This window comes from Cavia porcellus, unplaced genomic scaffold (genome assembly GCF_034190915.1).
Source record: "Cavia porcellus strain 051 isolate PalLab524CR breed Dunkin Hartley unplaced genomic scaffold, mCavPor4.1 scaffold_22, whole genome shotgun sequence".
NCBI classification, from domain to species: Eukaryota; Metazoa; Chordata; class Mammalia; order Rodentia; family Caviidae; genus Cavia; species Cavia porcellus.
In genome coordinates, this window is record NW_026947505.1 from 29385917 (window position 1) to 29411129 (window position 25213).

Genomic DNA, 25213 nt, shown 5'->3' on the forward strand with positions numbered 1-25213 from the left:
TTTGGTGCTGAGTTTCAGAACCTGGAAATATGAAGGCAGAGCTGCTGGAAAGCTAATAATCAGAGTCTGGTGCCTCACAGATAAGGAAAACAAATGCATATTACTTACTGTTGCCTCAAGCTATGGACATATATATGGGAAAGTAGGTACCGAGGGTCTACAGGAGGAGGTTAATAGGTGGTCATGTAATCATAACACAAGGACAAAATATCTTACCACACCCTCTTCTTTAAAGACTTGGAGTCAGTTTCAAAGATGGCTACAAGGAATTCATCCTGCACTTCAGCAGTCCCAGTAAGGAAACATGTGCTTTCCCTTCTTCTTAAGAATGAAAGTTCTGTAAAAGGAAGGAACTTGGTCAATTTTGTTCAATACTATTTTTCCACCTCTTAGCATAGAACCTAGCACACATTTAGTGCTCAATTAAGGTGTATTAAATAAGTTGCACAAAGGATGAGATTTAAAATATAAAGTTAATTTGTGACATTATCTGAGAAGACTGCCATATTACGTTTTCTAAAACAGCCCCCTTGTATCTTTATCATTTTCATTTTTTTTTCTACCTAATCTGTTCCATATACCTTTATTGGTTTTTGTCTGTCTTCCCATTCCCATGTGAGCTCACTAACAACTATCGATCTATTTCCACTGTCTATACTTGGTGCCTAGCACAGTGCCTGGTATTAAGCAAACAGATAAAAGGGGTTGTATGACTAAGTGAAATTAAGTTAAACTCTGGCTTATACATTCTAGCCACATCACTGATCCAGTTCCTTTCCATGTATGCGGGACATCCTTTTTCTCCCGCCTTGTGAATGAAAGGGTTTCCTAGCTTTTCTCTACCTCCCTACGTGAGCTAAATTACCCACAAAGCTCAGAAGAGTCCCATTAGAATGAACTGGCTTATCTGAGCACTGCATGTGAGGAAGTATTTCTCTTACCTTTAATATCTCTTAACTCTTTTTCCTTTCTGCTACGAGAGGCAGATTCTGAGATAGGAAAAGACCTCAGTGACAGCTGCTTCAATGTTCTGAAACCATCAGTTCTATTTTTATTTTATGCATTGAAAGTCTTCTTTGCTGAAGTATTTTTTAATTAGTTCTTAGTAAGAAGGATTCAAGGAACAATCAAAAGGTTAATGAGTTCTGAATTTTGTTTCTCTTTTAATTGTGTAGGTTGGGTCTGAGTAATGATTACCTGAGTGTCCATTCTCAGCTAACTCTTCTGTGTCACATGGGTACAATCAAAAATAAATATAACTTCTAGGGGCAAATTGCCCTATGTACCACACACTGTACAAATGCTGTATAGTCAGTAACTCTTTGAAGCTTCAGAGCATACTTATCGATTCTTCTTTTAATCATTCTTTTTACAGAAGGGCAAATTGAGCTCCAGAAGATTTAAGCAACTTCTCCAAAGTCACACAGCTAGTGTGACAGAGCATGGAGTTGAAATCAGGTAGCCAGATGGCATTAAAGTTCTGAATCTTGACCATTGTGCTTAATACCACAGACATATAATCAAGGTTCACAGGTTAACAAAGAATTTTGTCTTGTGTCCATGACATAGTGTTGGTTTATAACTATCCCAAATGTGGATTTTATTTATTGATAGCAACACAGGAGACAGGAAAGGAGAAGACCATGTATGACCCAACTGAGTAAATTTCTCAGCCTGCCAGCTCCCAGGCTTCAGATAAGAACTTATACAATTCTGTATGTTTAAAACAGCTGTATTTTATTGCCTGAGTATCTAGCTTCTTGTATCACCAACACACATACTTGCAAAATGTGTTTATTTGAAAGTGACCATTAAAGAATAAATCTCCTAAAAGTCTTTTGGTGGAGTTTTTGGAGACTTCTATGTAGAGTACCATGTCATCTGCAAATAGTGATAATTTAACTTCTTCTTTTCCTATCCTTATCCCTTTTATTTCTCTCTCTTATCTAATTGCTCTGGCTAGCATTTCCAGAACTTTATTCAATAGGGGTGGTGATGTGGACATCTTTGTCTTGTTCCTGAATTCGGAGTGAAAGCTTTCAGTTTTTGTCCACTTATGGACATGATATTGGTTGTTGGTTTGTCATAGATGGTGTTTATCAGATTGAGGTAAAGACCATCGTTCCAATTTTCTTCAGGGTTTTTATCATGAATGAGTGTTGTACTTTATCAAAAGATTTTTTTGCATCTATTAGTATGATCATGTGATTTTTGTCTTTGGCTCTGCTGATATGGTATATTATGTTTATTGATTTGTGTATGTTGAACTATTCCTGCTTTCCTGGAATGAATCCTGCTTGGTCATAATGTATAATCTTTTTGATGATTTGCTGCATCGTTTGCTAGTATTTTATTTAGAATTTTTGCATCTATGTTCATTAGGGAGATTAGCCTGCAATGCTCTATTTTGGTTGGGACCTTTTCTTGTTTTGGTATCAGAGTAATACTTTTATCCAGGAATGATGTAAGAAGAATTGCTTCCCTTTCAATTTCATTAAAGAGTTTAGCATTAAACTACTCTAAATTTCTTACAGAATTCAGTAGAGAATCCATAAGGATGTGGGTTTTTTTCATTGGTAAGTTTTTAATTATATTTTCAATGTCATTAACTGACATTGGGTGATTTAGAATTTTTACCTCTTGGTTCAGCTTTGGTAGTTTGTGCTTTTCTAGGAATCTGCTCATTTTTTCTGTGTTTTCCAACCTCTGCACGTAAAGATTTTGAAGTAGGTATTGATGATCTTCTGAATTTCCACAGCGTCTGGAGTGATTTCATTTTTTTCATTCCTTACTGCATGGATTTGAATTTTTTCTTTACTTTTCTTTTTAAGTTTGCTAGGGGTTTATCAATCATGTTTATTCTTTCAAAAAACCAAATCTTTAATTGATTATTTGTATTGTTTTCTTAGTTTTAATTGCATTAATCTCTTCTTTGATCTTTATGATTTCCTCTCTTGTGTGGGCTTTGGGGTTGACTTGCTCTTAGTTTTCTAGAAGCTTGAGGTGCTGTATTAGGTTATTTGTGCTCATTCTGTTTTCCTGATGTGATAATTCCTTCCACTATATATTTCCTTCTTAAGACTGCTTTCATTTTATCCCAAAGATTCCAGTAAGTTGTATTCACATTGTCATTTGATTGTAGATATTGTTCAGTTTCATCTATGATCCATTGGTTGTTCAGAAGGGTGTTACTTAATTTCATTGATTTCTAATTTTATTGCACTATGGTCAGATAAAATGCATGCGATAATTTCATTTGCTTTGTATTTACTTAAGCATGTTCTATAGGCTGGCGTATTAGAGACCATCCTGTGTGAGCTGGGAAGAATGTGTATTCTGACGTGACTGGGTGGAACACTCTGTAAGCATCTACTAAGTTCATTTGTTCAGAGGTTTGGTTCAGTTCTGCTATTTCTTTGCTGATTTTTTGTCTAGCTGATCTATCTGTTTGTGACAATAGGGTATTAAGGTCTCCCATCACAATTGTTAAAATAAATAAATAAACCACCTGAATGAGCCAAAGATAAAACTCTAGGCCTCTGCTCTGTAGGGAAAAACAGTGGCTGCATTAGGGAACAACCACCGGGGATGCTGGTCAGACAAAGTAGTAGGTTTTGGCCAGGAAATACCCTTCAGTAGTTGGAGGGGACACATAGCTTTCCTCCCTGGAGTGACTAGAAGGGAAGACCAGAAGGCCTGATTCCAGTGGCAGAGTGTAAGTGTCTGTATCCAGGGCCATGAGAACGTGGGTATCTCACCCACTCAAATTGCATGGGCTGGTTGACTCTGACCCATGTGGCCAGCCAGCCCTTTTCAGTGCAGGATCCTTTTACACTCCAAGTTCTACGCTCTCAACTAGGAATTCAGTGACAAACAAAACCAGATATAAATCAGTCCTTTCAGAACTGGCTGTGCTGTATTGGAGACAGAATTGAATCAAATCATTTTACCCATAAATATATTATTAGAAGTCCAAATAAATTCTAGGAAACAAAGAAATGGGGTGTTGTAGGAGAACAGAATTCACACCCCATAGACAGTGCAACACTAATGGAAACATGAACCATGGTTGAATGATCAGGGGGTGGGGAAAGATGGACTTTTAGAGAGAAGGAACAGTGCACACAAAAGCCCAGTGGTAACGAGGCCACCTCTGAGCTAGGACAGCATCTTTGTATGCATTACAAAAAGATACCACTTCCTCCAGACCCTTTGTTCTATTGGAAAATTGTTATAATTTACTAATGTGTTAAAACAAGACTTTTAATGGCAATTTTCCAGAAAACTTGTTTATCCAATTCTAGAATATTAATGGCATAATACTACCCTGCTTGTTACTATAGTGATGAATCCTGTGTAGCAACTGAGCATCCCCAATGTGGTTGGTCGAAGCGAAGATGCTCTATAAATACAAAATACCCATTATATTTTAAAAATTGGGGAACGGGGGAGGATATAAAACATCTCTCTTTTTTTAATTGATTACATGTAAAATTGATAATTGGGTAAACTGGGTTAAATAAAACATTCTCAAACTTAATTTCACTTTTTTTTTACTTGTTTAGGTAGCTACAAGAGTATTTAAGATAACATATGTGACTTACAGTTTTACAAAGTTTCTATGGAACAGCACTGGTGCGTCCTTTCATGGAGGGGCCTTGGGTGTCACAAGCCTGGCGAACAATGCCCTGCACCCGGTCAGTAGGAATGGGCACGAGCAGCACAGGGTAATGAAGGGAGCACAGAGTCACGGCCTCACCAAGCGCGAGGACAGGTGTGAGATGTGTGGCCTGGCCAACTCTGTCTCCTGATTCTGGAGAACTGGACAAGTCTCATCCTCTGTTCCACAATCGATGCTGTTCCCCAGGCTTAGAAGTTTCATCAGTGATTCACCTGAAAAGAGATTCAGGTAAAATAGCTCAACCCACAGGGTACACGGAAGACAGCAGGAGACAGAGGCAAGCAAGTGGCCATGCCACCGGGTAGGAAAGCACTGTGACTTCCTGAGCTGAGCCCCTACGGCTTAATATTCAGGTGATGATGTAGGTAGAGGAGCCTGGCAAGACAGTGCAGAGACTTCAGCAGGGCCTGCACATCAGTCATGGGACAAAGCATCAGGATGCCCCTTCCTGACACTGCTTTGGGTGCACAGGGAAGGATGTAACCCGAGACAATGGCATCCTTCTTCCCCTGAACCCAGGGGCCTCTGCCTCACCACATGTGGACACTTCTTTTCAATACATGCAACTCTCATTAGCATCCTAGATGAGAATAATGTATGTCTTTTATCATACCCCCTATCAGAAAGAAACCAACTAGTTCTGCTAGGGATTCTGCATAAAGGGGAGCACAAAATCTTCACTTGAGAATGATACTAAGGACTGAAGATGTGGGAACCAGAAGCTGGACACAGACTAAGGGATTTGAATTCCATAATGAACATCTTGTGCTCAACTCCAAGGGTTTCCATTCACACTCAGATGAATGCAAGAACAGTTCTAAAATATCGATTATACCAATTATAGTCATATGCCAGACACTATACCCAGTCAGATACCCTTATGAGCTCATTTCATTTTCAAAATTTCTACAAAGCATGCAGAACTATATCTTTTTACAAGTGGAAAAAGTGATTCACAGAGAAGTTAATGATTTACAAAATCTGCTTATAGATGACGGAAAGTAGGCCATAGAGAGCTGGATGCAGAAGCAGAGCAGGCTATGCTGTGCCTCCAGGAATAGAGGACCAATGTGCCCTCTTATGCCCCCCAGACTTTCTAAAACATTGCAGGCAGACCCTTGCTTGCTCCAGCCCTCATCTGGAGGGGCCACCATGGTGTGGTACAGAAGGAGGCTAGAGAGGCCTACACAGGGAGGCTGCTGAGGAAGCTGTTGCTGGTCCCATTGAAGGCATGGTAACACTCTTAGTGTGCTGTTCTACCTGTGAGAGTGACCCATTACAAAGGAGAGGCACCCAACTGGAGCTAGACCAGGAAGTTAGATTCCCAGGTTTTATGTTGACTTGTCTAGAAATCAAATAAAGCCATAGAGCTCTCTGAAAATGTTCCCCAAATCAGGAAATGAAAAGATAAGCAAAGCTGACCATCCCTAACACACTTCCTAACTCTAACACTCTGTTATCATGAACAAACACTACCTGAACACAGGCTTTCCCAAGCAGCTGTGAAACCACCAAGAATCTGACACCATGAACTCAGGTCTCAACCCTCCATGATTGTACCTCCACTGGGTGACTTTTAAGTACTGGTGACTGCTGACCCACACTCTCTGTTTTAAAAAATTTCTCACTTAGAAATTAATGAGAAATTACATTGAAAGGTTATTTTCAAGAATGAATAAAACAGGTTTAAGAAGGAGAAGTGAGTTCTAGAGCTAGCTAAGCCATTACTTCCTTATGCCATCTTGAATCGATACCTATCTTTGTACATTACCCATGTATCAAATGGGACCAAATTAGAACCACACAAAGCCATGAATAGACATGCTCTGAGGAGAACGAGGTCGGCCCACACATATGCCCAACTGTTTCCATTTTAATAGTTCATTTATCAGATTAAAATATTAAATATGAACAGGTAAAATGTGTATTTGGTACCAGCCTCTCTCCAAGAGATTTGCTCATTAGATTGTTAAACAGACATAGAAGGCCATTAATTTGGAGCAAATTTCTGCCTCAGGTCCTAAGAGACTGGAAGAGAAATCAAAATGGAGTCTTTCATGCTCTATTTCCGCATCACCAAGTCAAAATTAACGAAGGTGATTTCTCACCTTCTTGTGAAATTAAGCCTAGAGAGAGAACAGCTAAATGGCCTGAACAGGTCACCTTAGGAAACTGAAGTCACTTGCTACAAACTAGTCAGGTTTTCTCATATTGTTCTGTCCCCACCACTGAAGAAAATAATTTTGAATGACGAATCTGCTTTTGGTTCTTTGTTTCTGCTTTTTTCAGGCAGAAATACCAGGCTCCCCTGCTCAGCCCACAGAAACATGTATCTTATGCTATGGAATAAATTGCTGCTTTATTTTAGAACTGAAAATAAGTAGAGCAAGGTATTAAAACTGAAATTCTGTCCTTCTATCCTTCCACTTAAACTTTACACCAACCCTATGAAGTAGATGCTGGGATTGTTTACATTTTATACTCAGAAAACAGAGGGCCAATAGACTAAGTGACTTTTCCAAAGACACAGCCATCAAGGTGCCAGATGGCTGTGAACCCAGGCAAAGCTTCCTCCACCACTGTAACTCAGAGATCAGTCTACACGGCTCAGAGCTTGGGGTGTCAAACATACATCCACCCTTCCCTTCTTAGAAAAAGTACACACAAGTCTGTCTAAAGATAAATGAGGACATTGGAAATCATAGAGGTTGAAGTATTCAACACAATGAAAAACAGATTATTGTTTCTAGGGATTATTGACTCAAAATGAAGTAATTTAAGATCTTCAAAGTGACTCATTTCTTTCATTCAACACATCTGACTTTAAAACATGAAACAATATACAAAGTGGCTTTACTATTGATTTCTTACGGAGAGCTTAACTTGAATAGTGTGTGTACACATTAACTCCCAAGGTCACAGTGCACTGAGACAGCTGCCAAAGTTATGTAAGTGCCAAGCCGCCTCCATTCTGCCCATTGGAGGGACTTCTCCTAATATTTCCAGGACAGGCTGGGGTGTGCCCTGCAGTCCAATCCACAACAAGAGATGCCTGTGGGCCCTGTTCTAAACAAACAGGTGTTGGCACCAGTTGACGTCAGCAACAGCGTTAGCTCAACAACCGGGAGGCCTAATCTTTGTGCCGATAACCTCTGCTGCAGACCGAGCCTATGCCAACACGCAAATTGGGCCACCCTGAACTCCTACACTCACATGATCTTTCCAGATTGCCTTTTCAATATTTCCCTGCAGTGTCCTTGCTAGAATCCAGAAGGCATAACTCTGGGACCCACAAAGAGACTCCAGAAACAGACTGCCTGGTGAGGAGCCAGGTCCTGCCATGCTCTGTGTGTGAATGTGAGTGAGTCTCAGGAAGTCCCTGGGCCTTGGTCCCCTCATCTGCAAAGTGAGGCTTAATAACAGCACCTTCCTTGGGAAGACACGGTGAATGTGTCAGACCCTGAGAGTGGAATCTGGAATCCGCAAGAGCTTCCCTATTGTCATCTAGAGGATTGCAGGACCAGCCACCCCAGTGTCACTATAACAGTACTATATCATTTATAACAGTACTATATCATATACTGTCACTATAACAGTACTATATCATTTTTCCCTTCAGATACAATTCATACAACATAAACTTCACCGTTTTAAAGTGAGTATAGTGTCATATTTTTAGTATATTTGCTATGCTGCTCATCCTTCCCCAACATCTAACCTTGGAGGCTTTCATCACCCCCCAAAAGAAGCCCTATGCAATAGTAGTTGCTTCTAGGCCTCTCCCCCACACTCTCACACCTGCCAGTCTACTTGCAATCTACAGATTTGCCTATCTGAGACATTTCACATAAATGCTGTCCTACGACAGGTGGCTTTTGGTAAAGAGGACACCACTGGAAAAGAAGTCCTTACACAAAATAGCAGGACTCCAGCACCCCTCCCGCTAAAACAAAAAGCATCAGCTGCACTGCTCTCAGTAACAGCCTCTCAGTGGGCCGCCAGGAGGAGGCTCAGCTTGATTCAGGGCTTTGAAACATTTTAAGCTTTGAAGCTCATCTTCCATCCCACTAACACAACAGAGATACAGGCAGCAGGCCTATTGTTCCATCCTCCTCTTTCCTCGTGTGTCAACAGGGTCTGCAGAAAGGCCCGATGACTAGGCTCATTACTAATTACCTCCCCCGCTAGGAGACAGACTCCTTCAGACCTGACCTATAGGAGGAGACTTGAGAAAGTCTTCACAAAACGGCAAACTTCTTCAAGCTCAGGCCGCCCCACTTAAACCCTCTGTGGGCTTAAATGACACTGGTTGTGGCTCTTGCTTTAAAAAAAAAAATACACTGAAGCTGTCCTTTGGCCTGAGAGGTGCTACTGAATTGTTTATGAGGAAGAAAGTCCCATCACAGTTCTCAGTAAGAAAGAGATAATGCAGAATGAAAGACACCTCAAACCCATTCCTGGGTTCTCAGATCCCTGAGATCTCACAGCATTTGGCCCTAGAGGAGAATCACAGGATGGAGAGGTGGTAGCTTCAGCCAATTGTCCATTCAGAAGAAAGTGAGCCCAGCCTCAACCTCCAGACTCTCAGATCTCTGCCTGCACATGGTCAGTGAGCCACAGAGAGCCTTGGGCAGCAGCCCAGCAGTCTGGGCATCACGATCAACCAAGAGTCTAATTTTAGGGAAGCCCCTTAAAGGTACATGTTCATGAAAGCCATGGTAAGCCAAATTTATATTTTGTAGCTGAATCTTTTGGGGAGCTGGGTATCATCTATTTGCTGTATTGTGGTGATTACTTTCAGTGAGGCTAGATAATTTTTTCAGAACAAGATAGTAAAAATATAATAAACTTGGACCCAAAACATCTAGCATAAATCTTGATTCATTCAATCAGTACCCTTGTGAGGTAATAAAACTATTTTTGTTTAAATGAAAATCAACAATGACCCTTCTAGAACTGAGAGTACCATTGTGAAGCATTACGGGGCAAAACTTCCAGATTGAAGCTCAAAGAAAACTAAAGCATGCTGGGACTTCTGCCCCATTGAGCATCTGCTCACCAAGGCTTGAGAATTGAATACATTTTCCTGAGAATCACTGGTCTTCAGTGAAGTCAGTCAAGTTATCTGAGCACAATGAAGTTCTGTGTTTTTGTTTGTTTCAGTTTTTATGTAGCAGTGGATTAAGAACAAAGATGCACTTATCCCCTGCTTTTTCATTGTCACAGGGACAGAGCATTCTGACTTTTCAGTGCTTGCTTGTCAGAAAACCAACAGTCTGAAGGTTTCAGTCTCCAGGCTGACGGACAGTGGAGCAGCAGGAACAAGGAGAGGCAGAGAATGAAGCAGAAGCTATGTGACTAGTACCCCGGTGGCAGAGAGTTAATTACCACAGGGACCTAATGCTGAGCTCCATTTTTATGGGTCATGACCGGTGCTTCCCTATTTGAGGACCTGGAAGAGGTTGCTTTTTATCCAAATGGACTCTGCCTTTCCTGCCAATGGCTGACACTCCCACTGCCCAAGTGGCTTCTCTGATTACAGGATTAGTCAGACCTACTGGGATTTCTGTCTTCTAGGTCAGCTTTCTTTATCAAAGTTGGCAGTAGTGATCGCTGCACATTTTCCTTCACAGTACCAAGTCTACCCATTACAGTGAGGTCATATTATACTCCGGCCCAGTCCAAAAGGGCAATGAGTCCTACTCTATGTACTGTGACTCTTCGTGAGGGAGGGTTTTGCCTTTTGCAACTACTCAAGAACTGCACCTCCAAAGCACAGCATGAAAACTCTAACAGATTTGTAAATTGCACAGTTTGCATGAAAACACGTTCAAACCGCCCTCTGGGAGTAAGTGCAGCTTGCATTTCCAACTTATAAAAGGTGCCCTATAACAGGAGAAATCACAAATTGAAAGCATACCCTATTCCATTCGAGCCTCCTTTCTATCCCAGAGATTTTCACATGGTTTTGTTTCACAATCCATTTGAACAAAACCAGATAGAGCAGCTTTCATTGTAGCCAAAATACTTTGCAGGAGCTGACGAAAATTTTCATCATGAGGCAGATAAGAGAGCACACATGATGTCAAAACACGGTCAGGCGAACTTGCAGCTAAACAAACAGTTTGCAGTGGTCCGTTTTGGATATCCTTCTCTTCTTTTGTAAGAAATAGAAACTTTTAGGCATTCACTTAATGCTAATGCTCAAAAGTAAAACTCTCACCTCCTCTGCCTACATTCATAAGCGTATATCTCAACAATATTTAATGAGTTCCCCTTTGAGACTCTAACATTCAATTCTTTACTACAGGGAGGGCAAAATGAATCCTGTAAGGATGAAGCTTGTGGGTGCGTGTTATTCTTTACACAAAAGCAGTTGCTAGAATTTTATGTCAACTGGTCTCTGTTTTTCAAAGAATCATAGTGATCCCTTTTACTGAATATTAGATAAGAATTGTCAACAATCCCAGAAACAAGGTCAAGAGAGGAAAAATATTAAGCAGCAATTTATCAGTTAGTGATATTCATGAACCTATTTTCACTGCTAAAAATTCCTTAATCCGTATTTATCCAGGGGGCGGGGCGGAGACTTCTGTTGATATGACAAGCAAGCACTGAAAAGATTTGATTTTATTATTTTTAGGAGTACTTAGGAGAGGCATGGCACCAGATAATTCGAAACAAGACTGAACACTTGCACGCAAAGCTTTCTGCAGAGATCCCAAACACTGCCTTTTGCTTTTCAGAGCCCAAGCCACCAACCGGATGCCTAGACAAAAGATGCTGTTTCAACCGGAAGTTTTCCAACCTGCAACCGTTGCTGTCAATTCTTTATCAAGGGGGATTTCCTACACATTATAGGTCCCTTACCAGCACCAGCCTTTTCTAACTCCTTAACAGTAGCAATCCCCCTGCTACAACCAAAAAAGTGTCTTCAGACACCGCCCTGTATATTTGAGGTTACAAAATTACCCTGGTTGACAGGGAAACAGATTGAAACAAAAAGAGTTTTGTGAGGATAAAATATCTGAGTCAGTTTAGATGATCTAAAATGGATTTCTAGCCATTAAAAATCCATTTTTAATTATAGAAACAAAGGATAGTGAGATTTGGGTTAAAAAACAAACAAACAAACAACCTAGGAGTTTCTAACCAGAGTCCCTGCCAATGTATCACAATTCTTGCTTTGTAAACTCTCAACTTATCTAAAAGAGTGAGATAAATTATGTTTATTCTTCTTAAAATGAAATAGCTTTCATTAGAGTAATAATTAATAAAATAATAATTTAAGCTAAGTTAGCAGGTTGAATGATAAAGCTGGTCCAAAATTTGCTTAGAGCATTCTAAAACATTGCTGCTGATAGAACTGGGGGAGGAAATCAACTTCCTAAGTTTCTGCTCTAATCTTATAAAGCTGACAGCTAGTTTGTGTGGGGTTTTTTTGACTGTTTATACCACTGGTAATCGTACAAGTGTTTCAAGAAGTGCTTTATAGATTAACAGCTAAGATGCTGTGTCATGACTTTGACAAGTCGAAAGGCCTCTTTGTTACTTCTCTTTCCTTCCCCTCCTCTCCACCCAACCCAGTCATATACTGCTTTTTTGAGTTTTAGTAACCTAATTATTTTAATGTAGCTATTAATTCTCACCTATGGTAATGATCATGTCTTTCTCTTCTTTTTTTAAAAACCAGAATTCCTTTCTCTTAACAGTTATTGGACAGAAGCTCAACTTGTGAAACAAAGCACCTCTCTTCCCATCTCTAGAGCTATTAGTGAAGCAGAGTTTTAGCCTCCTAACATGGAAATATGAATTAAATGTTTAAATGCATAATTTAGGTGCCACTCTGTCAGGTTTATGTCTGTGGCCCCCAGGCCTCGTAAGTCTGCATTGTGCATTTGTGATGCTTCATTGTCTAGTGCTTGAATTGATGGTGTCAGTGCTCCACCCACATAGGGGTGGAGCCAGGATGTGATGTAATGGCAGGAAGAAGGTGTGTCTTGCTCTTTGCTGGTTCCTGCTTGCTGTTTGCAGCCACCGCCATGAACTGCAGCCCAGCCATGCCCGCCCGCCTTAGAGCCAACTGAATGTGAACCAAAACCTCCAAAAACTGTAAGAAATAAACCTTTCCTTTTCCAGCTTGGGCTTCAGGTATTTTGTCTCAGCGATGAGTAAAAAGTAACTAAGACACACTCAATTAATGGTGAGTTCTCCCTCCACTGAGGAAAATTGAGCTGAAGATTCTAGCTCCATATCCACCTGGTTTCAAAAGTGCTGAGAAAGAGAGATTAAACAGAAGGTGGAATGAGGCCTGTTGACAAATTTTGACAGCTAAGTTTTGAAATTATTTCCAATCTTAAACAGCAGATGCCCTCTTAAAATAATAGCAAATCCCAAGTAAAACAAGTATATATATGCATTTTTTAAATGAAAAATAGTGCCCTGGGTAAGTAAAATATGGTTAGTAGATACAACTGAAATTGTAGTTCTTAAATTCCTGGAAGATTTTCAATTTCCAACCAATCAAATGTGCTAGCCGCACATCTCATAACTGCATCTAACATCTAACATCCAACATCCAGCATCTAATTCAGAATCCCAGAACTACCCACTTTGAAATTGCTCAAGCAAACAGAACACTGGGTAGGTGCTGATAAAAGCAAGTTGTGGAGTAGGTCTGCGTTTTCTTGTTCTCAGTTGTTGCAGTCAGGAGAATAGATTGGTTTTCTAGAAATTCTTCAGGGTCAATAATTTTATGTTTATCCAAAAAAAAAAAGACATTTTTTTCAGGCTTCTGGTAAAGATAGCAAGTAGATAAGAGCAGAATACAGAGGCTTCTTGAGACAGACAACTCAGGTGCCAAAATAACACATCGTGGGGAGTCCTGGACAGAAGGAGATGGATCCTCTCAACCCAGGAAGAAACTAAAGCTAAAAGAACCAGTCAAACCTGCATTCCCAAGGCTACTATTGAGGCAGCTAAGATTCCGTGCTCTTGTGTGCCCAAATTCCCACCATTTCGACTCACTGGAACCACAGTCACACTGAAGAGCAGTCGCACTGAAGTCAGAGGTTAGCGAGCCCATCAGAGAAAGGAGCTGGCAAGGGACCTGCATTGATCTGCAGTGAGTGCTGGGAATAAAACCCTTCCATGGGAAAGGAGCACCAACAGGACAACAGTTTGGAATCAGGCAGCACTGGCAAGAACAAGGACCAGCAGTGACTTCAGTCAGTTGTTCCTGTCCCAGACGAGATTGGTGGGGTATGCTCCACCTAGGTCATGCCCCTGGATAAGACCCAATAAGTTGGCCCAAACTGATTCTCTATGCACAGTGCACACTAATGCAGTGAAGGCCCCACAGGTTGACTGACCCGGAGGGGAGGGACCAGCAAATGCTGCCCTTGTTTACACCTCAATAACACACTGGAGTGGGCAGGATTACCTAGCCAGTGCACTTCAGAATAACCATAACCAACAAGAAAAGGGACTGGGACCTCCTGTGTATGCCTGTATGGAAGAAACCAAAAACATGAGAAGAGGAAGCAACAAGAAAAAGTCCCCAGCCCCAAACCCTGAGAACATTGATCCAGAAGAGGTAAATACAAAAGAGATTGAGGATAGCAAACATGCAATATCAGACACAGCATCAGTGGACATTAAGAGATATCTTTGGGACCTCATAGGTGACTTCAAAAGTGAAATATTTAACCAAGTAAAGCAAGATATAAGTAGATTAATAAAAGAAATACTAAGCACCTCTCAAGAGGGCACAGATCAAAGAATGGAGGAGCACAAAAAAGGAGATAAATGTTTGATTATGACTATAAAGAAAACATAGAATATATGAAGCAGGTTCAAAGAGATTACTAGGAAATAAAAAACTCCATTGAAAGTTGGCAAAACTGCTTGAAAGAAATGAAGGATAGATTATCCAAACTGGAAGACAGGTTTGCAATGTGTGATTATGAAAGGAAAAATTTCTTAAAAATAACAAGGAAACAGGCAGTAACAATACAAAGGCTAGAAAACAACAAAAAGACCTATAACTTAAGAATAAAGAATGTGAATGTAGAAGCAGGGATACAGACAAAGGAACTACAAAGGCTATTCACAGAAATAATTAAGGAAAACTTCCCAAGCATAGGAAAAGGGAATGATATTCAGATGTGTGAGGCAAACAGAACTCCAGCCACCTACAACCAAAACAGAGCTACACCCAGACATATAATAATCAAAAGCCCAGAAATTCAATGTAAGAACAGAATATTATAAGCCATCAGGGAAAAGAAACAGATGACCTATAAAGGAAAACCCATCAAAATCATGGCAGACTTCTTGACACAGATCATCAAATCAAGAAGTGCTTGGAGCGAAGTATTCCAAGCCCTGAAAGAAAATAACCTCCAGCCCAGATTGATGTACCCTGAAAAACTATCTCTAGAAATTAATGGAGAAACAAGATGCTTCCAAGACAAAGAGGAACTGGGGGATTTGTGACTACCCCAGAGTGACCACTATAGAGAATACTGAAGGACATTCTAGAAAGAGAGAAAAGTACCAGGATTACAGGAACAATGGCAGAGAGGCCTCAATGAATGGAGCAGAAAGTGAAATGAAGAAGAAAAGCAGACAACTAATGGCAGAAAAAGAGCACAACAGAAATGGGGCAGAGAAGGTTGACTATAATCTCTAATATAGATGGCCTTGATACACTAAAAATAAAAAAAGAAAGAAAGAAAAGAAAAAGAGAAACACAGGCAGAGTAGATCAGGAGGTAGGGCCCACCGAGATGCTTTTTATAGGAAATATAATTAACCTCAAAAAGGGTTTATGGACCAAAAATCAAATATGAGAAAACAATGCTCTTTGTGACAGAGAACCAGAGAGTAACAGGGGCAGCTCCACCAGTATTTGTAGATAGGTTGGAAAGACAAGCTTTAATAGTAAAGGAATACAACTAGAGATCAAGTCCAGGAGGCAGAAGGCTCGGAACCACTTAGGTAAATAGCAGGTTGCTCCCCCCCCCCCCGCAATCTAAAAACTGAGGGTGGTGTTGGTGAAACCCAAAAATGCACAGTGCACTATGGGGGAGTGAAAGGGGAGGAACAGTCTTTAAAAAGAGGGCAGAGGATATTGTTAATAATGTATCAGAGGGGGAGAACCAGCAGTGTCTCCTGAGATCCACGTCATGTTGGAACTTAGGACCCTGGGAAGCCAAGCAAGCACCTCCCCTCCCTGGTAAGAGGAAGCAGGGTGGCAGACTGCAGCCCTTCCAGGGGAGAACCAGCAGCAGCTCCTGAGATCCGCACCATGTTGGAACTTAGGATGCTGTGAAACCAAACCACCATCCTACCTCCCTGCTAAGCAATAGTGAACCTACTGCTATAGGGCCTAGAGTCAAATATCCCACTTCCCCTATCCTCTTCCCCCCCCTCCCCCGCCCATTAGCAAATGGCAACCAGAAATCTGAGCGTCTCCTGGGAGGTTGACCATAGCAAATAAGGGGGATTTCCTTCTACCATCTCTTTGAAGGCAAATATTTTTATTACTGTTTTGCTGTTTTCTGATTAATGGTACTGCTCTATTCAATATTCTGTTTTGATAAGTTCTATAGTGTTCTATATTTCATCTCATTTTGATATACGTGATTGAAAGAACAACTATTATAAAGATAACAAAATATACTGTGATACCTATTACTGTTATCCCGGTAACCTGCTGTGAAGTTCTGTACCAATTTCACTGTACGATCTTAGTTGGCTTTATTCTGACTTGTTCTGTTGTATACTTTCAAAATAAAATTTAAAAAAAAAGAAAAAAAATAATGTATCAGGATTTAAAACCTACATAACTCACACCACTCTGCTTAGATAGACTTTATTCTGTTCCAGTTTGTCTACTTGCGCTAGATCTGAGGGCACAGACAGCTATCCCCAAAATAACACGATATAGGACAATAATCATTTTTAATTTCCTGTTAATCTGGAGCCCTGTATAACTTATACTGTTTTATCATGACTGATCTTAGTTAAATCTGGTTTGTTTGATTGCTGTTTGGTATCGACAGATTTTATTTAAAACTGTTATGATTGATAATATCAAGTCTGAGAGTATAGGCAACTACACTAAAGATGACAACATTCACTATGATACCCATTCTGGTTTGATTATTACCTGTTTTTGAAGTTTTATACTATCTACAAAGTTTTGCTTTTATTAATATTTTTATGTACTGATATATTCAATTACACTGTGTCTGATGATACAGACAATTCTATTGAAGATAACAAGAGACAACCCAGTAACCATCATAGAACTCCTTGTACAGTGGTTTCATATGTCTTTTTCATTTCATGTGTTTATAGGAATATGTTTTGTTTTGTCTTGCTTTGTTTTGTTTCTCCCTCTAATATAGAGAGGATAGAAATACATGTTAAGACTCATGCATGTGTAGAACCTATAAACAGTTCCTGAGAACTGATCTTCTAATGCATGATGAAATGAATAAATACTTTGAAGAAAAAGAGACACTACAGTACCCAGTGCTGACCCTGTAACATCATGATGTTAAATCCAGCAATACTATTATTCTTTGTTTAGACTGATTTTAGCCTGCTTTTGTTTGTTTAATCTCAACATAAGTGAAGATATGGATAACTGCATGTATGTTTTAAGTGTATAGGATTGATAACCATGTTACTAAGTTTTTGTTGCATAGTTGAACAGAAACATTTGCAGTCTCGCTGTTTGAATCCCTACTTTGTATGTTTCACTTTTGTGTCTTGAACAACTATTTGTAAGAGGACAATATGTAATCATCAACTACTGATTTCTTACTGTTTATTTTTTCTTTGAAAGTATGTATTATTTCTAGCCATTTTCTGGTTTGTTTAGTCCTTCTTTAAATAAAATTTTAAAAAAAGAGACAGTTTTAAAGATTGGTTTATCTAAGGCAGGAGTTGACTTTTTTAAAACTTAACTATGCCTCTTCAAGAAGCAGCAAGCCTTCATCCAATTTTCTCTTGAGTTTAATGTAGGCTACTTAATGCTGGAGGTCAATGATTATTTTCTTCTCCACTATTCCCTGTAACTTCCTATAGACTCCATTTCTTTGTTTTCTTATTCAGAATCTGAGTTTATGGCTGAAGAATTTACAAATACTAAAGCCAGTCATGATGATTGCCTTTGTTCCTTTCAGCAGTTCTAGGGCAGATAAAAATGACACCAAGACTAGTTTCCCTGCTCTTGCTACCAAAATACTGAAGACTGCAGGGACTTGGTTTCATCTGTTGACCAGCACAACTACAATTGGTTAAATAAGATCAGGTTTTTTCAACTTCCTCAGAGGGGAATGTAAAAAGGATGGGCATGATGTTGGCAAAAGCCATACCCTTGAGGAATAACGTGTTTAGCTTTACCATAATCCTCACTAAAATGAACCTAAGCTCTGGAAGTCTGGCCATGTCTTTCTATTCAGTACCTGCTCTCAGATGCTCTCTCAACTTTCTCATCATTGCAGACCTGAAGAGAAGAGAAATCAGTACACACGACAAGGGTTCAAGGAGAAGAAAGAAATACAAATGAGACTGATGACAGTGACCACATCCAATGGAAGGAATGATATGTCACCCATCACAATCTCCCCTCACTTTAGTGTCGTGACTAACCATCTCCTAGATCCAGTCCTTTCCCAGCCTCACAGTAACATCCATCTTGGCCAGTAAAGCAATGAATCTGTTTCACACACTCTGGATTGTATGTGTCATACACAAGCATATGCTGTAGACTCTCATTATCCATAGTATTTATGTTCTGTAAAACTTTGCAAACACAGAATTAGCACACACTGAAGCATTGTTCTACATAAGGAGAATGTACCCTCCAGCCCCAGGTAATATCTTTATTAATCCATAACCTTGTGACATGGACGTCTGCTAAAGACTCCTTACTTAATATGTTATTGATTCCTAAACATGAAACTCACAGCCAACTGTAGTCGTTGGGTGACTCACCCATTCCTGGGTGAGGCTTGTCTAATGTGTGTTTTCAGTTATGTTGTTACAGCCTTCTTGGGCTGGGAACACTAGACAGCATCATCACTGCATTTGCAGCTATTTTAAACACCAAAATAATAATAAAAATCCCAAAATCTGAAAAATGTGTTACTAAATACACTATGTAAATGACACTTGTTGATGTACAAGACCTAAAACAGGAAGAATATTACCTTGTTTAACCTCGGCTGGGAAAACAATCAGCTCAAATTTTTTCCCACCCTGCACAAGTATGGGAATGACCAAGAAAACTATGTGTTGTGGATTTGGAGGTTACAGACAAACTTTCAAAAGTGGACAAATTCCAATACAGAATACACAAACAATACCATATATGCACATACAATCAGGGCCATTATTTTATGATCACTTTATAATTCAATTCCTATTTATTGATGCTTATTTTTGCCTTCAAAGTTCTGTGATAGAAGTTTAAAAGGTACAAAAATTATAGTAGCTACTCAAAGAATGCATAGATTACTAGGGAGTAAAATCATCAGTACACAAAAAAATAATGAACAAGGCCAAGAGAAAGAAAGTGTTGACTGAGTGATAGTATTTTATATAAAGTGTATGTATATTTTATTGCTATATGGCTATTTCATTAGTTGTTTTCAGTATAGACTTTAGAGGGAAAAATAAATTGAGTTTAGATTTGCACTGCCCCATTATGATAGGCACCAGCGGCATGTGACTATTTAAATTAAAATTAATTTAAAGTTTCAGTTCTTAAGTCCCACTATTCACATTTCAAGTGCTTAACAGTGACTGGATATGGTACATTTCCATCAACACAGAACTTTCCTAACACAATGCTAATTTAGATTCTCTGTATGGGCAGAAAACCAATGTAGAAAAAAAAAATGCCAAAATGTTTCGCATTGGGAAATGTATTAAAAATTATAGAGGATATGTTAGGTTTCATCTTTCCACAGCTTGAAGAGTTTTAAGCTTGTCATTTTCAGTACACAAGCAATATTGTATGCTAAGAGCCAAAACCACTGTGAACTTGTCACAAGGTCCTTAGATAACGGTGGTATGTCTATGACAAATAAACAGCAATCTCCTCACCCTGTATGCTCAGGGAGGATTTATCACACATCAAAAATAAACAGATTCTCTTTTCTCAGAGTTTCTCTGCCATTTGTGTTAGTCAGTTCCATCATCGTGAGATCCCTGGAGAATGAATCAGAAGACCGGACGCCTAGGGATCCCATTACTCATAGTTCCATCAGTCTCTTGCTGGACAAACTTTCTAACACAAGGAGCAAGCATTTGGGCTTTGAGCTGAACTATAGTTCTCTGGAGCTTTCCAAGTGACCCTGAAATTCCCAAACGTTGTCCCATGTTCACTGAGGATTTCCGGGCACTGAAGCAGTTCCTCTGATGTGCATTCTCCTTTCTACAAGCTCTATACTCACTTTGTGAGGGGTTTGGAGAGAACACCCTGCTAAGCTCATAGTGCCCAGGCCTTAAGCAAGAAAGTCAGCACAGATTTACCCTATTCTCAGATCACCAAATACAAAAAATAAATCCAAAATATATCAGTCCTCTTCCCGCTCTTCCATTTCCAAATCCTTTTTGTTCCTAGCCCATTTTACTATTTTCCAGTCTGAAAGAGCTAGAAGGGAACAGAAATTCCTCTAGAAGGAGCTACAACAGTCCACCGGGACTCTTGACTTAGGCCTGTAGCTTTTAAGCTTAGAAGATAGAGAACTTGTCTTCCTTTTCAAGTATAGTTCTGATAACTTCCCCCAAGCCCCTCCCAAGTGAGGTATAGTCATGCAAAGAAGAAAAGAACATGAATGTTGATTTCTCAGGTTTATTACCCCAAAACACAACCACACTGAGGTGAATGCACTCACATTAGTTATTAGTCTCACTTGAACCACATCAGGTTGTTCCAGTTCCTAACCAATTCTATCCCACCATCAGCAGTATAGTGAAGGATACAGAGAAGCAGCTAATTTGGCAGCAGAAAAGCAGATCTGAGCAAACCCACATAACACACGTGTGGTCAAATGTTGGGCTTTGGTTTAGAAAATGGGCACATCATTCATGCCCTGGTCTACTCTATAGCTCTTTTTTTTTTTTTTTTTTTTTTTTTTTTTTTTTTTTTTGTAAAGAAAAGAAAAACAGAAAGAAAGAAAAGAAAATTGCTTAATTTCATCTTGAACTTCTAAATTTACATCCAAAGATTGCTTGGGAAAACAGAACTTATAAGAAATGCTCCCATCTTCCACCTCTTGTTTTAAAAATATTCTAATGCATTAGGAAACTGCCTGCTCTCAGAAAATACATGAAAAGTGATTTTAATTGAAAACCTTAAGCCAGGTGTGGTAGCAACACTCATAAACCCTCTGGGACACAGTCATCTGCTTCTTCCACAGGCTTCCTGGAGCAGATATTGCTAATTCTGTGTCAGAGTCTGTTACGCCTAGGATCCTGTAGAGTAAGAGCATATTGCTTACTGTGGATGATTTGCTTTCATAGAACATATAAAGCACCATAATTACCAAGCAGACACATTAGAAGGTGACAATGTAAAAGCAATCATCAGGGATCCCTCAAATACTGCTTACCTATCTCTTAGATTAGTTAACATAGCATACATACTCACAAAATAATTTTTACCCTTCCGTGACAAAATTACTTAGTGAAAATATGAAATAAAATAAATATAATAAACAGAAAATCAATGTAGACAGTTACATTCTAAGTTTATTGAACTTTGTATATATAGCCATACCAGCTATATAAAAATTTATTGAGAAATAATTTCAAGCCTGGATGTATTGGCACACACCTGTAATTGGAGCCACTTGGGACATTGGAGCAGGAGACTCACAAGTTCAAGACCAGCCCGGCCAATTTAACATGATCCTGCCTCAAAATGAAAAAGACTAAAGATGTAGCTCAGTGATAAAGCACCGGCCTAGCATTCATTATATCCTGAGTTCAGTCCTCAGTATCACATAAAAAAAGAGATTTTAATAAAGCCAAAAATCTACAAGAACTAAAATCTAGGTGACCTCTGAATTATATCACTCATGCAATGATGCTTTATTTTCTTGATTTTTCTGTAGTTTTAAAACAACAATAAAAAGAACAATACATGTATGTTTTAAAGAGTGAATCAAATTCAGAAGATTATATCATGTAAGAATAAAAATTTTAGTGACAAAACAAAAAACATAACAAACTAAAGCCAGCACTGTTGCATTATCTAAACATGAAACGAGTTTCCCAAAGTGAAGATGGGACATAATTCAAGTTCTTTCTCCTCATCCTTATCATCTTGCTGTTATTCGTCTATTTTAAATACACTGTTTAAATGCAAACGCATGTGGGATCCCAGGAGTTGGAGACATGAACTTTGTCAGAAGTGAGCTTGAATTCCATGCTGTTACCAACTTGTCTTAGGAACAAACATGTGTTATTAAATCCTTACATGTTGGAGGCTGACTGGATAGTTGGAAGTTTTCCAAATTAATTTCCATGCAGCATACAATTTTATTAAATGGCAAGTAATAAATAAATATATATGCATATATATGAATCTGTAGCTAGCACATGTATTATTGAAAAGTTGGTAGTACTCATAAAAATTGTTGGGAACATAAACCAACAACAGATTTTCTTCAAGAAGTATTTCATCATAGGCCTGGTTTAGCCTTGACAGCCTGCGGTCATGATAAAAAGTAGGCTGACTTGTCGTCAGTTGGATTCCTGTTTTCTATCTCAAAAGGCAATGCATCTCTATATTGCTGCATAGAGGGTTGATGCCGCCTAGCATCTTACTCTTGATACTGTTCCAAGTGCTACAAGCAGATCTAAGGGAATGCAGAGCTGTAGAAACTTAATTGCACACAAGAGAAACTATTGGAGTGGACCAGAGGCCTCCATTGGATTTCTGACAATTTCATTTAAAGATATATAATGCAGAGGACCATGGTTGGTACTTGCTCCATTTCGGACAGTTTGGAACCTGCTTGAATTTTAACTTGTTTTCCATAACTTCCAATACTCCTTTCATTCCGGAATTTCTTTGACCATTTTTGAAACTATTTATATTTTTATCATGGCCCATATTAGGGAATTACAAATACTGCAAACTTAGTACATGCAGTTTACTACTTTTGTTTACTATTCTCTGTTCTTTTAAGTACTACAGGTGGTCTCTTGATTTCTAGATTGCAAGATCTTGTTGTATAACTTGGTTTCTATTTCAAGAATATACTCAGAGTATTGCAATCACATCATGTTACTTGCTCTATCACTTTAAAATCATTTTCAACACCAATGTTGATAATTAGACATAAAACTAATTGGAAAGGGGAGAAATTAAGCCTTAAGTTCTAACTGAAACTTTACTTGCAAATAATAAGCTAAAACCTTCACTTGTTCCGAAACTGTGCCGTGTAGGTATTGGAACTCTAGGGTCCCAAGGCTGCCTTCACTCTGCATCTGAAGTAAGGAAAGACTAAACAGCAGTTGGGCCCTCCATTGGGAACACAAACACACCTGTCCTTCTTATTTATGTTCACCTGCTGAATAATACCCCGCTTTGTCCCACAACAACTTTCCCAACAAACCACTGTGTTTCAGTCTATTAAATTCTTATGAGTGTGTGCATCTCAGTCTGTCCATAACTGACAATGAAGAGTGGTGTGATGGAACCAGCTACAATCAGATTTCAAGAGTGGATAGCTAGATAGCGTCTTGTCCTAATTTATGTTCAATCATGTCACACTGGTGATTTAAAAATCAGCATGGTAAATGTATTGGCCCCACTGAATATAGCAAACACTGTAAATCAAGACTTTCTACCCCTGCTGCCTCCAGGAAGCTGGGTTTTAAGTATTTGCCATTTCGCCATTGAATACATAGGTCTGTTAGTGCTTCACACAAGAATTTCATCCACAGTGGTGAAAACTACAAGAATGCACATGGATGAATGGTTCAGAAGCTACAAGAGTTCACCTGGAGATCAGTGGTGAGGACCTATGCTATAGTTACTTCCCATAATGTAGGCAGAAGGAGAAATGATGTCTGACTGCTAGAATAAATGATAACTGCTTTCTGTGTCTAGGATGAGGAAGCGAATGTTCTCTGAACCCTGACTCTTCATCAGAGTGCCAGCAGCTAAACTGAAAAGCTTTAACTGAGAAGCAAGTAATGAAAGCCGTTGGTGGGCTTGAGGGAAACAGGGTGAGCTGTGCTGAACTAGCAACAGAGCAGACAGGAGTTCATCCCACCTAAAGGCCAACGATGGAAATGCTGTTCAGGACACCCAGCACTAGAAGAGAGAAACTTCAGAACTGCGTCAAGGCACACAGGAGCCAAGTCCTCTTTCTCAGCCTGACTTCCTTGCCTACTGCTTACACTTCCCATGGGCCAAGCCAACCAAAAGGCAGAGGGTGAGATTTCAGGAGCTGCAGGTCACTGAGCACAGCTCCCAACATGCAGGATAGAGCATCACAGGGCAGAAGATACAGCAAGGCGATGGAGGTGAAGGAGAACAACCCACCCAGGCTGTGCACTTTCCTTTCCCTTCAGTCTACATTCCTTCTTCCCTCTCCACGGAGCCTCAAGAGCAAGTAAAAAACTGAATCACTTAGCTACACATTTCTGTGTTTCAAAAAACAAAAAAAGATCATTTTATTCTGACGTAAAAAGGAAGGTTATGGGTGAAAAAGAGAGCATTTGGAAGACATGGGCCTGCTGTGGCTCTAATTTCAAGCAAATTGCCAAGCATTTTCCATAGTTTATGTAGAAAAGTCATCTCAATTTAAAAATAGAAAAGTGTGGTGTAAATGCACTCTCAAATTGTCTTTTAACAGGCAAAATGAAGCTAACACATACCTTTCTTTTGACAGAGAACAGTAGTGTCATTCTAGCAATTTTGCAGAGCCCGACAAATGGACAATTAAGCCAGCAGAATCTGAGTCATTTAGCTGGAAAGTGTTAAGGATGCTTGCTTGAATTCATCACTCTGCCACACTTGCTAAAGAATAGTCAGTCACAAAGATAAAGGAAATATATTTTAAGATAAAAACTGTTACAGTGTCCTGCCCTTAATATACTGAGTACAATTATAACAGCAAGCAATTCTGACTCAGAAACTCTTTGCATAATAAGCAGCATCTCCATTCATGCCAGTAGTTAGGGTACGAGTCTGTGGAGTGCTGTGAGAGAATGCTACAGAGTGACTTAAACTCAGATATTCATTCTGTCACTATTCAAGATCACGACATCAGTTTTCCCTAAAGGCTCCCTGCTTGGCTGGCTGGTGGGGTTTGGCTATTATTTGAGTGTGCCCCCTAAGGGTTCATGTGTTGGAATGTTGGTCCCACTGTTGCAATGTCAGCAGGAGATGCAGGGTCTGGTGGGAGGTCGTGAGGTCATTAGAGAGCACTCTCCAAAGAAATTAATGTGATTCTCCTAATGAGAGCCCAGTTCCTCTCTGACTCCAGTC

At 39.5% G+C, this 25213-nt stretch overlaps 1 long non-coding RNA gene across 2 annotated transcripts in view; it reads right to left on the minus strand.

The window, feature by feature from the left end:
* Positions 1 to 25213, minus strand: part of LOC106027366 (uncharacterized) — a 66376-nt gene that overhangs the window by 17842 nt on the left and 23321 nt on the right. For both annotated transcript variants that reach the window (XR_001200960.2, XR_010041918.1), the window contains exons 2-3: positions 4605 to 4893; positions 217 to 337 (exon numbers count right to left, since the gene is read on the minus strand). This is a non-coding gene — a long non-coding RNA (uncharacterized LOC106027366). The remainder of the gene's footprint in view (positions 1 to 216; positions 338 to 4604; positions 4894 to 25213) is intronic.